Source organism: Bidens hawaiensis, unplaced genomic scaffold (genome assembly GCF_021521415.1).
Source record: "Bidens hawaiensis isolate Kalapana, Puna unplaced genomic scaffold, B.hawaiensis_p1.1 tig00021372_1, whole genome shotgun sequence".
Taxonomy (NCBI): domain Eukaryota; kingdom Viridiplantae; phylum Streptophyta; class Magnoliopsida; order Asterales; family Asteraceae; genus Bidens; species Bidens hawaiensis.
Window position 1 is genome coordinate 80,405 of NW_027493317.1, and position 17,711 is coordinate 98,115.

Sequence of the window (17,711 nt, forward strand, 5' to 3'; positions counted from 1 at the left end):
TCATCGTCATCAAATTCACCTAATCCAGCTCCAGTATTTTTTACCAAATCTGGTCAGTCAGTTGGTGACTCTGGCAAAACCACTTCCAATGCAAACCCCAGCCAGATTCCTACTATACCAAAGGAAACTCAAGAAAATATTGCATTAATGGCTGGATTTATGAATTGTTACCATGCGTTTCTGGCCGGAGATTTGGTCCAACCCATGGCTGCTACTGAATTTGATCAGATTCATCCTGATGATGTTGAAGAAATGGACATCTCATGGCAAATTGCCATGGTGGTTTTAAGTGCTAAGAAGTTCACCAAAAGGACGGGTAGAAATAACTGGAACATGCCAAATAATCAAAAAGTAGGTTTTAACAAGGAAACTCTCAGATGTTACAACTGTCACGAACCGGGTCATTTTGCTCGTGAATGCACCAATCCTGCTAAAGAAGGGAATACGAAAATGGCTTTGGTTCCAGCTGGAAATGCTCGGGGTGAAGCTGGAGGTAGTTCAAGAAATGGGGAAAGAGGTATGGTTGCTCAAACGTTCTCATGGGAAGGACAGATGGCTGCGCTGAATATTGGAAATCAAACTGCCAACTTCGCAACAGTTGAAGAATCTGAAGAGGAAAACACTGCTGAGGAGAAGGTTAAGGAGCTCCAGTTTGCATACATGGCGTTCACTTCTCCGGATTCATCTGAGGTACGTTTTCAACCATGTTCTTTGAATTGTGGTGAGAAAATTGAGATGTATCAACTTCATAATGACAATCTAATTAGAGATATGGAAAGAATAAAATCAGAGAGTTTTAAACTTAAGAAAAATGAAAAAGGTTTTTTAGATAAAATTGAATCTCTCAACAAAGATATTAAAAAACTTAAATCTGATTTTAGCATTAAAAGCTGTCACTATCTTGATGCAAAACAAGAAATTGCTGAGTTAACTGCCAAACTGGAAGCTGCCAAATCTGAAATTTTAAATTTGACTAGCAAATTTGAAAACGTTGAACTTGATTTTAGGAAATTCGAGGGGTCCAATAAAGTCGTTAACTCAATGATTGAGAACCAGTTGTGGTGGAAAGAAAAAGAAGGTGAGGGGATAGGATTCAGTCAAATTCCCCCACCATACAACCACAACTATGTTCCTACTCCTGTCACCAAAGAACAGGAAGAAAAGACAAAGGATTTGGAATACGGTAAACAAGATAAAGGTAAGGAGACTGGTTCTACAAATGCCAGCTCATCTAATTCAAATCTGAACGACCCTAACGTGTCAACTTCATGTGCAAAAAAATTAATTGTGAAGGAGTGGACTGATGAGGATGACGACCCTTATTTTGACTTTGATAATAATTTTATTTCTAATGTTTCTTTAGAACTTCCTGTTTTGAATTCTGTTATTCCTACTGTTTGTGTGAGCTCTGTTTTAAAGAGCAAGGATACTTGTGTGATTGATTCGGTTGAAACTTTAAGTTCTAATAATGTGATTTCTAATAAAACCAAAATTTCAAAAATTTCAAAAACTTCAGAAAAATATGTTGCACCTAAGTTTGTCAAGGAGGGATGCTCCAATGACAACCAAGGTAATAAGTTAAAAAAGGAAAATTCAAATCCTCGCAAATCTAAACAGACTGGTCCACACAACTAGTCCAGACAAGGAACTGCCCAGAGTGATTTTTTCTTAAAACGCCAGACATGTTTTAACTATGGCACTCCTGGTCATATTGCCAGAAATTGTCCACATCGTCCGTACATTCCATACTACGGATTTTATCAAAGGAATATGCCGTATGTACCTCATGATACACATAGGCAAGGGTTTAGACATTATTCGGCTAGTTCCTTTGACGATGATTGGAATCGAAACAAATCTGGCAGGTTTAGTCCTCATCAGACCAAACCCAACATGATCAAAAAAAGGGTTAGTAAAAGTGTTTCAAGTTCAAAATTACATATAAACACTAACACTAGACCTAAACTGGAGAAGAAAAATGTTTCATCTAATAATTCTACGTCTAAGACACCGGAGATCATGACGACCATTCGTACTTATAATTCCAAATCTTCCAGACATAAATGGTTGCCTAAATCTCCTACGAAAGCATCTAATCATTCTATTTTTAATGATCAAAAGGATATGACATGGAAGCCTGTGACAAAAGTTGATGAGTCAGGATCACCCAGTGTAAGTATGGACTGGGTACCAAAAACTAACTAATCCTGCGTTTTGTGCAGGGACAGATATGGAGGAATATCATCAGACCTTGGTATGTTGATAGTGGCTGTTCCAGGCACATGACAGGAGACATCACCCAGCTACACAACATTCAAACATTTAATGGTGGGTATGTGTCCTTTGCGGGAGGAGAGAAAGGAAAAATCACTCAAAAGGGTACTGTAAGTAACGGTGTGTTGAAGTTTGAAAATGTTAATTTTGTTCCAGAATTGAAGCACAGTCTTTTAAGTGTGTCGCAAATTTGTGACAAAGATTTTTCAACTCATTTTACTAAAAAGGAGTGCTTAATTCTGAAACCGGGTATCATCATACCAGATGAATGGATTCTTGTTCGATCACAACGAAAAGATAATGCTTATGTGATCGACATGAACCAAAATGTTCCCGACGAAATTACATGCTTGTTTTCAAAAGTGTCAGAACATAATGCGATGCTTTGGCATCGTCGGCTCGGTCATACTAATACTAAAAACCTAAATCGTCTTGCTAAAAATAATTTAGTACGTGGTTTACCTGTCAAAGATTTTGTGACTATTGAAAAATGTGTGGCATATGATAAGGGAAAACATCATCGAAAATCTCATAAGCCTAAGTTAATTAATACCATCTCGTCAGTCTTTCAGTTACTTCATATGGACCTCTTTGGGCCAGTTCATGTGTTAAGCTTGTCTCGCAGCTCTTATTGTCTACTTATTACTGATGACTACTCATGTTTTACATGGGTGTTTTTCTTGTCAAATAAGAGTGAAACTGCAAATCTGATCAAGAAATTTGTGGTATTAATGGAGAATCAATTGAACCTAAAGGTGAAAGGAATCAGATGTGACAATGGAACGGAATTCAAGAATGTTGTTCTGAATCATTTCTGCTCAGAAAAGGGGGTGCTTCGTCAGTACAGTGCTCTTCGTACGCCTTAACAAAATGGTGTCGCTGAAAGAAGAAACAGAACCCTAATCGAAGCAGCAAGAACGATGTTATGTGACTCTAAATTGCCATTGTTCTTCTGGGCTGAAGCCATTAACACGGCCTGTTACGTTCAGAACCGAGTGATAATCAACAAGTCAAAGATGAAGACTCCGTATGAGATTGTTTATGGTCATCAACCCACAGTTGCACATTTCAGAGCTTTCGGATGGCCATGCACATTGCTGAATCTAGAAACCACTCCAAAGTTTGGGGCCGCAGCAGATGAGTGTTATTTCGTTGGATATGTCGGTAATACAACATACAGAGTTTACAACAAGTCTACCAAATAGATCATAGAGTCTTATGAAGTTCGTTGGTTGGAAGAAAATGAGACTGATGCCCGTGTTGGTCCTGATTGGCTATTCGACTACAATGAATTCTTCAAGCCTTTTAATGTCTTTCCAGTCATCATCACAGATACTCAAGGTGGTTCCACAGTGGAGATTACTCAAGACAGTTCTCAATCACTGTCTCATATCTCTCCGTCACTGGATGATGAAGTTATTGAGATGACCAGCACTTCAAACACAACCGATAATCAGCTTATCCAATCTTCAGAGACCAATCATTCACAACCAATTTTGTCTGAGAATACTGCAAACGTTGAGGGGGAGAGTTCCGTTCATCAGATATTCGGGAGCACATTGTTTCCCGACGCCATTCCAGATGAATATGTTGCTGGCACCTCGTACTCTCATAGTAAAGCAACGTCTGGATGGAAAAACCCCCTTACTGACTTCGGGGAGAATGTAACAAATCTTCAACCTAACTGTGATGTTTTATTCCTTCAAGAATTCAAAAGAATCATCCGATTGAGAACATCATAGGTCCCTTTGAAGCAGGTGTGTCCACCAGAAGTCAGACCGGACACATAAACAGTTGCATGTTCTCTTGTTTCATATCTCAAATTGAACCAAAGAATATTGAGATGGCTCTTCAAGAACCTAGTTGGGTTGATGCTATGCATGAAGAACTGAATCAGTTTGAGAAGTTGAGGGTATGGAGATTGGTTAAATTACCGGAAGGAAATAAAGCTCTTAATACAAGATGGGTTTTTAGGAACAAGCAAGATGATACTGGGGTTATCGTTCGTAATAAGGCACGACTGGTAGTTCGCGGGTTTCGCCAAGTTGAAGGGTTAGACTACACAGAGGTCTATGCTCCAGTAGCCAGACTTGAGGCAATTAGAATTTTTCTGGCATATGCATCGTACATGGGCTTCAAATTTTTTCAGATGGATGTTAAAACAGCGTTTTTATGTGGTGAGGTTAAAGAGGAAATTTATGTCAATCAGCCACCGGGTTTCGTTGATTCTAAGAAGCCAAATCATGTTTACAAGTTAGATAAGGCTCTGTACGGGTTACATCAGGCTCCACGGGCGTGGTATGCTACACTGACCGCACACCTACTTGACCACGGCTATAAGCGGGGAACGATTGATCAAACTTTGTTTCGAAAAACAGTCGGAAAGGATTTTATTCTGGTCCAGATTTATGTTGATGACATCATCTTCGGTTCCACCAGTGCTGACTTGTGCAAAGAATTTGAAAGCGTTATGAAGAAAAGATTTGAGATGAGTTCGTTGGGTGAAATGACAACATTTCTGGGGTTACAGGTTCGGCAAAGTCCAACGGGTATTCTGTTACATCAAGGAAAGTACGTTGAAGATATGCTGGCTAAGTTTGAGCTTCAAGATTGAAAGAGTGCTAATACTCCAATGGCTGAAAGACCACTCTTATCGTCTGATCCTGAAGGGAGTCCCGTAGATCAGACATACTATCGATCGATGATCGGGTCTCTGATGTATCTCACAGCCAGTCGTCCCGACATAATGTTCACAGTCTGCAAATGTGCTCGCTTCCAGGCTAATCCTAAACTCTCTCATTTAATTGTTGTTAAACGTATTTTTAGATATCTGAAGGGACAACCGAAGTTAGGTCTTTGGTATCCCAAACAATCAGAATTTGAGCTTTATGCTTTTGCTGATAGTAATTATGGTGGAGATGACATTGACAGGAAATCCACGTCAGCCGACTGTCAGTTTCTTGGATATCGGCTCATTTCATGGCAGTGTAAGAAACAACAAACCGTGTCTACTTCGACAACCGAAGCAGAACATGTTGCTGCGTCCGCTTGCTGCTCTCAGGTTATCTGGATGCATAATCAGCTGCTGGATTACGGTTTGGAATTTCTTGACACTCCTATTTTCTGTGATAACAATGCAGCCATTGTTATTGTGAAAAACCATGTCCAACATTTTAAAACCAAGCACATTGATATTAAAATTCATTTTATTCGTGACTGTTTCAATCGAAAATTGATTCATCTTGAACAGGTCCACACAGATAATAACGTGGCGGACTTATTTACAAAACCGGTCGGAACAGCAAAATTCAATGTGCTTGTGAGTTTTCTTAAAATGCTACGTTTTGAGGATTGAGTCTTTTTGGGGATAAATTTGTACTTTTGTTTAGTTTTTTGCACAAATTTAGGGGGAGAAAAATCTAAAAGTAAAAAATAGTGTGTGTCCGTTGAAAAATCAAAATGTTTAAAAAAAATGGTTGGTTCAATATTCATTCTCACTTAAAATTATGTCGGTTGCTTAAGTTGGAAGGACATATACGTGTATATGGTTGGTCTGGTGTTCTACTTGTAGTTTCACAGGATAGCCATATACCTAACGACTGAAAGCATCCGGGGAGTTTATGATATGTTTTGTGTTTCGTGCTCTCTCAATTAAAATTATGTCGGTAACTCTGAGTTGGAATGACATGTGTTTTCATGCATGTTTGGTCCGGTTAACCACTTGTAGTTACAATGGATAGCCATTAACCTGAAAGCTTAAAGTAACCGGGGTGACTAAATGCTTAACACGTGTGTTTTACCTAACTCTCTGGAAAGTGATATTACTATTCAGTTAACGGCTTTTTAGAAGCTTTAAAATATTTTCAAATGAATAATTGATCCAACCTTTGGAAAGTGATAGATAAATTTTTTTTGTGTGCCTAACGGGTGAAGTTATTAGGCTTAAAAGGCTCTAGAACAGTTATTGATGTGTATGATACTTTCCACGATGCGTAAAAGTTAAAGTGATATAAACTAAATTTTCTAAACTCAATGTGGAGAGTCATTTTGAAGACAGGTGCATGTCTCCAGATACATCTCTCCGAATGATAGGCAGAAAAGCAATTACCCAGTCATACACGAGCCCGTTAGTGTCTTGATCACCAAAAATATTGTATTGTCAAGCTTTTGCTATTATTATGAAGCAAAAATAAATAAATAAATAAATTATTATTGGTTTGAAGTAATTTATTTCTATTATAGTTATCTCATTATCAAGGCTTCAAGGGTTCAAACTAGAACTACAGAGATGGGGGCACACAAGTAAGTCCTGTCATGTCTCGAATGAAAGGCCTGTCAGTTTACTGACACTAAGTCCAACGTTCAACCTTAAATCTAAGCCTTCCTTGTATAAAAGATTATTTTGATCAAGCACTAGGGGGTTGGAGTCAAATTGGGGTGATCTGGGGAAAGCCAAATACGCTTTGAGAAGAGATAGGAGGTATCACAGGTCCATGAGTGATGTCCATTTAAGCTTTATGCCTAACTGAACCTTAATCATATCACTGATGCAATGAAAGATCATGCTAAGTATGGGATACACGCTATCAATCTGTCTCTTAGATGTCATAATAATGCTGAACATGAATCCTTGTGACAGTCTCTTAAACAAGATGATTCCATGTTCGGATCTTTTCATTGAAAAGGGCAGCAGTTTTACGAAGAACTGAAATTTGATCCCGACATTAAAATAAAGGGAGTTGGCTTCTGGTGAAAATTATTTTTTTTGTTTTGTTTATTTTGTTTGTCATGTCTTATATTGTTTTTCCTCGAAATTACTCTCCTCGGAACGTTTGCATAAACCATTTCTTCAAACTTTTGGAGGTCCTACCGAGATTCCAAATGGGTCATGATTCATGTTTTGGGTTATTTTTCTAAAGTTTTGAAAGAGTTGAAAGCTTTGGGCTAGTATTGTTGGATTTTCGGCTCACCTTGAGCCCTCAAAGAAGTTTTCGGCCCGGCCCGCTGGGTTTGATATATATGTTATAGTTTCTTTTCCTTTACTCATTCTCATTATCTTTTCATTCTCATAAACCATCTCAGCCGAGATCCATATGCAAATAATATCTCTTGTCGAGATTTATACTCTTTTAACTCATTAAAGCTTCAAGTGTATTTGGTAATTAGCAGGTACTGGTGATGGTTTCATGGTTCTAAGCTATATTATTGTGGCCTTACAAACGGTTCTTACGGATGACTTAAAATCTCTGATCTTTGGTGTTGTGAGAAAAAAGGGGGTTTTGATGGATATAATAGTGATTAATTAGGGGTTTTCGGTTGGATCTTAACCTGTTTGTTGCAGGTTTAATGGTGGTTTCAGGGATCTCGGTGGGATTGAAGGGGACTGCTCGTTTCCCAAGGAGGAATCCAAAAGGGTTTTTCTATTCACAGTAGTGATGGAGTTTTCGGTTGACTTTTGTTGACCGAGAACTCCCTATCATGACAAAAAGTCTTGTTCTTGGCCAAGTCCTGACCGAGAACCCTTGTTCCTGGTTAAAACACTGATCGAGAACCCCCTTCATGGCAGAAAACCTCGTTTTCGGCCTAATCATGACCGAGAACCATTGTTCTCGGTTAAATTGTTGACAGAGACCCTAATCGTTGACCGAGATCCCTCTTGCTGGGCCAAATTCCTACTATTTGAGCCCAAACCTTCACAGTGGTGTGAGCCTGGACCAGTATAACTTTTCCTGTTACCTGATGAGTTTTTATTTAGGCTTTCATTGGCCAAATATCTGTTTGTGAATAAATTGTTGATCCATGATTATAAAATTTAATCACTATCTAACTTGTTAAGTTTGGTGCAGATATGACTTATCAAAATCCGTTAAAGTTTGTAGACACTCATAATATAGCTGGTCACCTGTATGACCCGCCATTGGCTCACAAGGAGTTCAAATCGATGATTGTCGGACTAAACACTTGCAGGATTTCTCATGCTCTTTGTGAGAATCCTGTCATTTGCAAGAAGATGGTTACTGAGTTCTGGAAGAATGCAAAGATCAACTCTCAAGGAGCAGATGGAGTTACTTCAATTGACTCCAAGATACAGATGAAGCCTGTTACTGTAACTGAAGCCATTATCAGAGAGGCACTTATGTTTGGGGATCAACCCGACTACCCAACAGAGTACTCTATAGCCGAAGTTACAGAAGTTATTACGAGAATGGGGTATGAAGGCACTTATCCATCGGCAATCAAGAAGCTATTTCACTCTTATTGGAGATACTTATTGCACACCTTCTTCACATGTATCTCGGGTAGAAAGGGGGGTTCAGATGAGATCAGACACACCCAAATGTCTGCCATTGCTGCTCTGATCATGGGTTGGAACTACAATTATTCCAAATTTGTCTTCAACGAAATGATGAGCAATCTCAGGGAAAAGAAGAAGGAGATGTTTTTGATGTACCCAAGGTTTTTGCAGATGATCTTTGACTTTCATTACACCGATTTGGTTAAAACTGTTGAGACCTTGCAACTCCTTTGGGTTAATGAAACGGTCGAGAAAAGGAGCCAAAGTGGTTTACAGGGGATTGAGAAACCTTGAAAAATTCGGTCATTTTGCTGAGACCAAAGCTGAGCCCGTTGTGGCTCAGGTTGCTGACGAACATTGGGCTCCCACTCAACCACGTGCTGCAACGTTTGAGATTTCAAATGACGAAGATGATGAAGAAGAGATCCGTCAACTTAGTACTCTTACAGATGATGAAAGACTAAAAGCCTTCGAAGCTGCAAAAGTTTTATTTCAGTCAACTGCTCGGAAGCCTCCTCCGACAGTTACTGAAGATGCTGAGGAAGAATTTATTGAAGAGCCTACTGCTGATCTCATTCATCGTAAACGAAAGAGAGATGATTTTATATCAAGCGAGTTGGCAAGTGAAGTTGAAACAACCAAAGATACACCAACACCAAAAATCACACCTGCACCAGAATCAACCTCCAGTCCTCAACAAGTCACCGATCAACCAGAATCACATGTTCCAGAATCATAGACTGAACCTGTTACAACTGCTACTAAGCCAACATTTATGGAGTTGCTGTCCAGTGATTTTGGAGATGATTTTGATTTTGAAGCAGACATTCAACACACTCTGCAGATATTCCCTGTGGATCATCTAGCCATTTTGTTCAAGGTCAGTCAAGTTCAGGTGTTTCTGATAAGGTTGCCCAAATTCTTGCCATGCAGGAAGCTTATCTTCAGAACAAAGGAAAAGTAGTAGTTATTGAGAATGCTCCTATGGACGTTCAGGCTCTACAGAGACGAGTCTTTGAACTCGAACAGGATTCGGTAATCAAGGATGTTCGTATTCAGGAGCTTGAGGCCAGCAATTCAGACAAAGACTCTAAGATTAAAGAATTGCAGTCCGGATTGGGAGGTCTAACAGCCATGTATCTCGATCTTCAACAAAGGTTTTTTCAAAAGTTTGGAGATGAGTTCAAAAGCAATGAAGATATGGTACATTGAGCTCCAACTACTAATCAAGACGAGGATTCTAACATTGGTGTCAGTCGACAAGAAGAATCAGATTCTCTAAATCGTTACTTGGATGCACCACCTGTTACAAAAGAGAAATCTGACATAATCAAGAAAAAACTGCTTGAGAAGGGAAAGAAGAAGCTGCTAGTAATGAAGAACTCGGATCAAAATGTTATGTCTTCAGATCACCCAGAAAGATATGTTGTTACACTTCAGAAGGGGTTCTCTGACAAATATGGTGATCGATCAGGAGTTCTTTCATGGGGCTTTGATGGAGATAAGAGCATGTGGTGGGTCAAGAGAAAGTAAGGAACAATGGAGTACTATAAAAAGATGAAGGACTTTGGTTCTTGGACTAAAGTTGATTTGAGTGACCTGATAAATGCTCCATTTTCAAATCCATCGCACGAAAAACGGGGCACAGATTTCTGGAACTTTCTTAGGCGTCAAGTTGATAGAGGCTTTCCAAATATGCCGACTGCTGAATCTTTTCTGAAGAAAGCCAAAGGAGTCCTGGATCCATGAACTGGGAAAACTATGGTGAATGTGATGTGGCCTCCCCCAAAGAAAGCTACTTACATTCCCGTCCCTGGTGCCATTCCCGAGGGTAAACTGGACAACATGAGATTCTGGTTATTTGATCCCTTTACAGTCACAGCTGTTATCAAGTTACAAAAAGGGAAAGGTCAATATCGTTTTGTTGACCCTAAGGATCTGTTAAAACTTCATGAGAAGGATATCAAGACACTTAGTACACATCATATCAGTGCCGATGGCCTTTTTGAAGCAGCCGCCAAATAATACACAAGCTTGGTGGTATCTATCATAAATAACAAGTTTTGGCAAGGAGGTTTGCAGGATGCGGATGTCGATTACATGGAGGAAGAGTAAAGACAAAGCTACAAACCAAGGGGGAGATTGTTGGGCCTAGTTTTGTGGTTTGAGTTTGTTTTAGACTTAATTATAGTTGGGTTTTGGGTGTATATGTAAACCGAAAACACACTTATGTTCTCGGTGGGCTTGGTGTAGTTTGGGCCGGCCCTTGGTTGTTTTCCCTATATATAGTGGTGTAATGTATAGGGTTATGGTTGTTCGTTCTAGTCATTATTCAAGTATTGTAAGTGCTTAAGCACCCGACGTAGTTAATATACGTGTGTTTTGAAGCATCTTTGTGTTTGTTTACTTTTTATTTCTTGTGTTCTTGAATAACCGAGCATTGATATTCCGCACCAATACTCGTTTGGTTGATATCATATTGTAGTGATCCAGATTCGGGACTTACACTCCTGCACTTTGTAAAAAATAAAAATCATAAATAATTGAAGCATGCTTAACGTGGAATTTTATCTTTTACTAAGCATGTGAACATGAAACTCCATAATATATGTGGCCATTTATTCCACCAATTATTACTTTGATGCCATTGTGGTCTAAAGTTATGCATAAATACTTTAATTTAGCTCGTTTAAAAAAAATCAAATCTTTAAAATTCAATTATGAGCCAAATAGAAATATATTCAATAAAACACTGGCTCAAAATACTTGAAAGTGTAGGAAATATTTATATAATAACATGTATATTTTAAAACATATCATTAGTTGTGCGGATCGACATGAGGTATTTAGATTACCAAAACGGTTACAAATGGTGCATTAGCGACATGGCAAATGTGATGGATAGTGACGTTGGCAATTGTTGCAAAGTGGAAAGGTACCGGTGTAGGGTTTTCGGGTTTGAGATGGTGCTTGGGTTTGTTGTTGTGGTTGGGTTACGACAAAGTTTCGGTAGTTGTTCTTGGGTTTCTTCTTCTTGTTGTTTTTGTTGTGGTTGTGACGGGATGAGTTGAAGTAGTTAAAGGCTAGTGGTGTGGGTTCAACCTTGGCTTGCGGTGCGGGCTCGGGCTTGGCTTTCTCACTCGGTTTCTTGAGGGTTAGAGCACCCGCCTTCACATGATTTTTCGATAGCGCACCGGCTAAAGTGATGGCGTCCTCAAGATTCGCGGGTTTGCTACTCTTGACGGAGTCACGGATTTGCATCGGTAAACCCCCAATGTATTTATCAATTTCACGTTCGGTTGGGGTAACCAAATGAGGAACAAGGATGCTCAAATCATAGAAGCGGATTGAGTTAGCGGCGTTATCACCACTTTCTTGTTTTAGGTTCCAAAATTCTTCCTCAAGCTTTTGGAGCTCGTGTTTGGGACATAATTTCTTCATCATAAGCGTCTTGAGATCGGCCCATGGAAGAACCATAGCCGTATCCGAACCTTGGAGGTGCATAACATTACTCCACCATGTTAGAGCGGTTTCTCTAAACATGCTTGACGCGAAATTTGTCTTTTTCGCGTCGAGGCATTCACTATGTCGGAACACACTCTCGGTTGATTCGAACCATTGTAACAAGGTAGTCTCACAATTGGTTCCACGGAACTCGGACGGGTTGGCACTAGTAAATTGCTTGTACAAGTAAGCTGCGGGTTTGGGTTCAACGGGTGCAACAACGGGTGCGGGTTGGGTGGCTTGGATTCGGGTTATAAGTCCGGGAATCACAGCGGCCATTTGTTTGGCGACGAGAGCGGCCATACTTCGGGTGGAGTTCTTGCGTGTTTGGCGTCTTAGCGGAGGCATGCTAAAATTTATAAACAAAATGAGATAAGTTATGGGTAAAATAAATGAATATAAAGGTGCACAAAATAAAATAAGGTTTTGATTTTTTATTTGATTGTAAATCCTAGAGTTAATGAGGAGAAGATGTTGGTGTTAGATAAAATATAAAACTTTGTATATAAATAACAATCCAAAAACAAAACGTACATGATTTTGAGAAGTTATAACTTGAAAAATTGAGATTTTGAGGTTTATAGAGTCGGAAAAATCGTATATGAACTACCATAATTTTGATATTCCGACACAAAAAAGTTTTATAAAATACCACGTTGGAGTCTAAACATGTGCACGAACCATCGCGACTTTTTCATGTTTTCGACTCAAATAACGATAATAACACAATAAATCGAGATACAACGTCATGTCAAAACACTAGTCCACGAACACGATTTGCGGCTTAAAAAACGAGCATTATAATCCAACCATCGCAGGTAAGTATATCACCTTCGATCCTTGGAATCTTTTTGTCAAATGGTCGTTTTATAATGTCTCGTTTCTATGATGGCTACAAACCTGATATGAACGCAACCTTTAAGGGATTTGAAATAACGGGGTCCAAGTTAATCTTGTAATCCATAAAATACAATGAAAATCTACTTTTTGCGTTTTAAGGTAAGGATACCTTGGAAATACTATGAAAGTATGTGTATGTGAACATTTAGGAGATTGGTGAATTTTAAAAAAGTTTATAAATAAATAACATGCGATATGAACAATCAATTATAGAGTAAACACGTATAAGCAAGCGTATAGGACCCTAAGCATAACAATACTAGGTCGTTACGTCTAACCACCTATCCTATTGTCAAGGCTCTGATACCAATCTGTCACACCCCGACCAAAAGCAGCGGAACATGCCGGGGTGCAACGATTTCCCATAAGCACATGACACAATTTAAAACGACAATATTTAACAAACTCATTTCATTTCACAACATCGAAAATGTCAAATAACCAAATATTCATAAGTTAAATACAACAACATAAAACAAAATATAGCAAATCAAATATTGTTCATTTTTGCTAATATCCTAGAGGTATTTGTGACGTTTTCTTCTTCAAACACTATAATTAACCTAGATGCAAACCTGTAACATTTCATAAAATAAAGTTTATCAACACAAAGGTTTGTGAGCAATTCATAGGTTTTGAACAATATGTATATAATAAGAAAAGCCACAACCTTGTATACAAAACAACAAATAAAAAACAATAATTTGGAAAATATGAGGTCGCTAATAATAATACATTAGCGGCACCATTTATAAAAGAAAAACAAATAGATTCGGATTTCATGAGGTCGTTAATAAGAATACATTAGCGGCACCGTGCTATAAGAGAATAACATATAGTTCACGGATTTAAGAGTAAACTCTCCAAAAGCGGTAAACACATAAGCATATAATCATGTAAGCATAGAACACCAAATCGAGAATTTATTTAAGTAAAGTATACAATAACGTTTGTGGTTTAAGACTCAAATATAAAGCATTTAATTTGAATAAGTATGAAATGTCACCCCAAAACAAAAGATGGAAAACGGGGTATGAAAGTACTCACGTTCAAGTAATAAACTTGAAAGGTTGGTAATTTGAAGATTTTCCAGAACGACGGGTTTAACCTATGAAGCCTAAATAAGAGAAAGTCTTAGATTTAGAAAGGTTGTCTTGAATATCTTTAAATAAAATAATTGTTGCAAAAAGTAAAAAAATTAAAGTTCAAGGTTTAAAATGTAACTATTTGAGAATTTATAACAATAAACCTTTAAAAATGTATGTTTGCTTGAAACCGGATTAAAGTATCTAACCTTAATATTTACTTAACAAATGTTAAGTAATAAGGTGAGAAAATGCTAAATGCAAGTTCCTTTGGGACAAAGATACTAAAACGGATCATTAACGAGTGTTCGGGTTGTTGGTTCGGATCTTGATAATTGGTCAAACCCAAAGTCAACTTTCCAAAATAATGAATGTTATGAGATAACTCAATAAAACATTATAAGACTTAACCAAGTATGTAGATCTATTGTTTTAGAACTAACGTACGTTAAGCAAGTGTTCGGTTTTGTGGTCCAAACTATGTTATGAGATCAAGTTGGATCCAACATTTCCAATTACTTAAGAAAATAATTAAAATCAGTTTGTAAACTATTTTTAAAGAAATATACAAGTCTTGATAGCTAAAAACACACTTGTGTGTCTTAAGCGAGTAAAAATCAGATTTGGTTTAGTTTCCATCTCACAATATGTTCCTTGATGGTTTCCATATGCCCAAATAACGAAGAGCTTGTATAATAATGTACAAATGGAAATACTAAGTTTTACAACCAAAAAATTAACAAATAAGTGATTTAAACGAAAGTTCGGTTTGGTTCGGGTTATATCTCACAATATGTTCCTTGATGGGTTCCACATGCCCAAATATTAAACAACTTGTAGAAATGTTTTTTGAAACTTAAATCTAACATAAAGCATGTTTAAAACAATTATTTAACAAAAACTAGTAAACAAGTTCGGTTCACGGTTTGGACAATTTACGGTTAAACCGAGGTTAGTCTCTACAAACCCCCACCATGGAACTTCATAAATATGACAAACAAACTAAAAAAAAGAATAAGTTAAATAAGATTAATATGTGCAACAAGTTATATAAGTGTATATATATCAAGGACCACGAAAGTCCTACATGAAGCCTTGCCTTACGAAGTTCGAAGCTTAACCAACCGGAGTCGGTGAAGCAACTACCAAAGGTAACAAGGGGTGTGTATTATATATATGTTGTAACACCATAAACAAGTATTAATAAGACTTCATAAGCTAAATAGAATGAAAGATTAAACTTGGTTTGACATTTGGAAGTCAAACCTTCAAGAACACTAAGAAATAACAACCTTGAATCTATGGAGTTTTGAGAGAGAATTTGAAGTAAGAGCAAGTGTAAAATTGAAGGAGATGGGTGTGTATATATAGGGTAAGGGCCAAAGCTTCTTTGCAAGGTTCTCTTTTAGGTTTGCATGAAAATAGGTTGGTTAAACAAACAAGCAAAGCACAAAACAACAAACATAGACGAATTAGTGTGCAGATGCCAGAAGGCGCCGCGCGAGCTCCCCTTAGCCCTTGGTCGCGCGACACGGCGTGCCGGGGGGGGGTGGCCCAGCTCGTCTTTTGTGTTTGGAAGTTCGTTTTTGATGTAATTTACTCGTTTTAAGTTCATTTTCGAATCCGTAAAAGGGGTTTTTCAAATTAAACAAATGGCAATGATTTGGTAACATAAAAATCCAATATTTTATATATCATGAGTTTCGGTTTACAAACGGGTCGTTTTACAACATAAAACAATGCATAAACGAAAACAAACAAGACCCGAAATTGACGAATGTCACATTATCATCTTGAGCGGTAACTCCATTAAGAATCTTTTACAAAAAAGAACATTCTTTCTAATCGAGTTTAATCCCGTCTTCATTGATTCATCTTCTGAAACTTTTCTGACAAGATTCGTCTTCATAGATTGGTTCATGGAACCGAGGTGGGTAATGACCAAAAATATGCTGCTCTCTATCGCTACTCGTCCTAGACGAAGATGCCTGACTCAGTTTCCGCCTTGCACATCTCCTATTGTAACTCGTGATTGCGGACTCGTTTATGGAGCCGCTGGATCTCTTTAAGATTGTGGTACGCTTCGGTACGGGATCGCAATTCGCTAGGTCGCTAAAATCTGGTACGATGGGGGGTAGGCTCGTTTCGGATCACTTCGGTACAATGTACCATATTATTTGGTACGATGTACCAATTAAACTGTGTTATTTTTGTACATGAAATTTCATAATAACTTCAAGACTTAATTCAAAACAGTAACTTCAAAATTCAAAACATGTTGCACAACTTAAATGATAAAAGTCATAAACTTAATAGTACTAAAAAATTAAATAACAAAGTGATAAAACTTAGAAAATTATTCCACCCTTCGTTTTTTTCCTTTGCCTTTATCGTTCTCTTCATCCTTCTCTAGATTCTCCCATGCCATCTCTTCTAGCCTTGAGCTTTCGAAGTTTGAAGATTCGGGATTTATATCCCACTTCTTGTGTGGTCCTTCTTTATATGTTTCAGAAAACCTTGAAATCATACGAATATTAAAATGAGCATAAACAAGTTTGTCCGGCGTTTTACAATTAAGCCGATTCCTCTTCACACTATGAATGTAGGAATAGGTACTCCAATTTCTTTCGGCTGAAGAACTACTTATAGGTTGCGACAAGACCTTTTTTGCCACTTCAGCTAAGTAGACTACCTATAAATTGCTTCTATTGTAACCGCATCCAATTGAGCTACGGGTAAAGAATAAAGACCCTTCTTCATGTGAAACGTAGCAAACCGTTCTCGTAACAACCCCTGCTCAGCTTCATTTTCAGCAATGCGACTAAAAGCTGCCAAGACACCTTCTACTACTTCTTTATCATTGTTAGGTGTGAAACTTGTTTCGCCACCTGGTGCTACTATTTCAAGAAAACGTGTGTCATAAAATCTTGGACTTAAAGCAAATCCCAAACAATGTAAAGGTATTGACATTTTCTCCCACCTTTTTCAAGAGAATTTGTTTCATTTAAGGGAACTACAACTCATATATAATTTCCTTCATGACGTCTTTGATTTCTCCCAACATACTATCCACCTTCTCATATATTTCACCCAATTTTAGGCCTTCACCATCACAAAATTTTACTACCATGTAAATAGGCTTTGTGATTTTTATAATGTTTTCAACTTCATTACAGAAATGATCATCTCTAATAATGTCAACAACAACCTGGGCAACATCTCTGGCTTGTTCATCGCCTTGTTTTCCCCAATCTCTCCAGAAATTTAGAGAAATTGTTGTAGAAGAGCTTCTCTACAGAGGATTAACCTCTTCAACAAAATATAGTGAGAGGCAAATCGGGTTTTGGCAACCTGTATTAGCTCTTACTTTGAATTTTCTCTAAACATTGACAAAGCTTGTTCATGGTTCATAAAATACTTGACAATCGTTTTTCCTCTATTATAGGTGTATTCTAGCCCAAAAAACTCTCTCGCAAAATCTTTAAAAATTAAATTCAATGTATGCACACAACATGGAGACCAAAAAATATGCTTGTATACCTTTTCGATCTCCTTTCCAGCGGCTTTACAATTGGCTGCATTATCCATCACAACACTTAGAACATTGCTTGAGCCGAAAGATTCAATAGTTTGGATAAGAAATTCCGCAATGG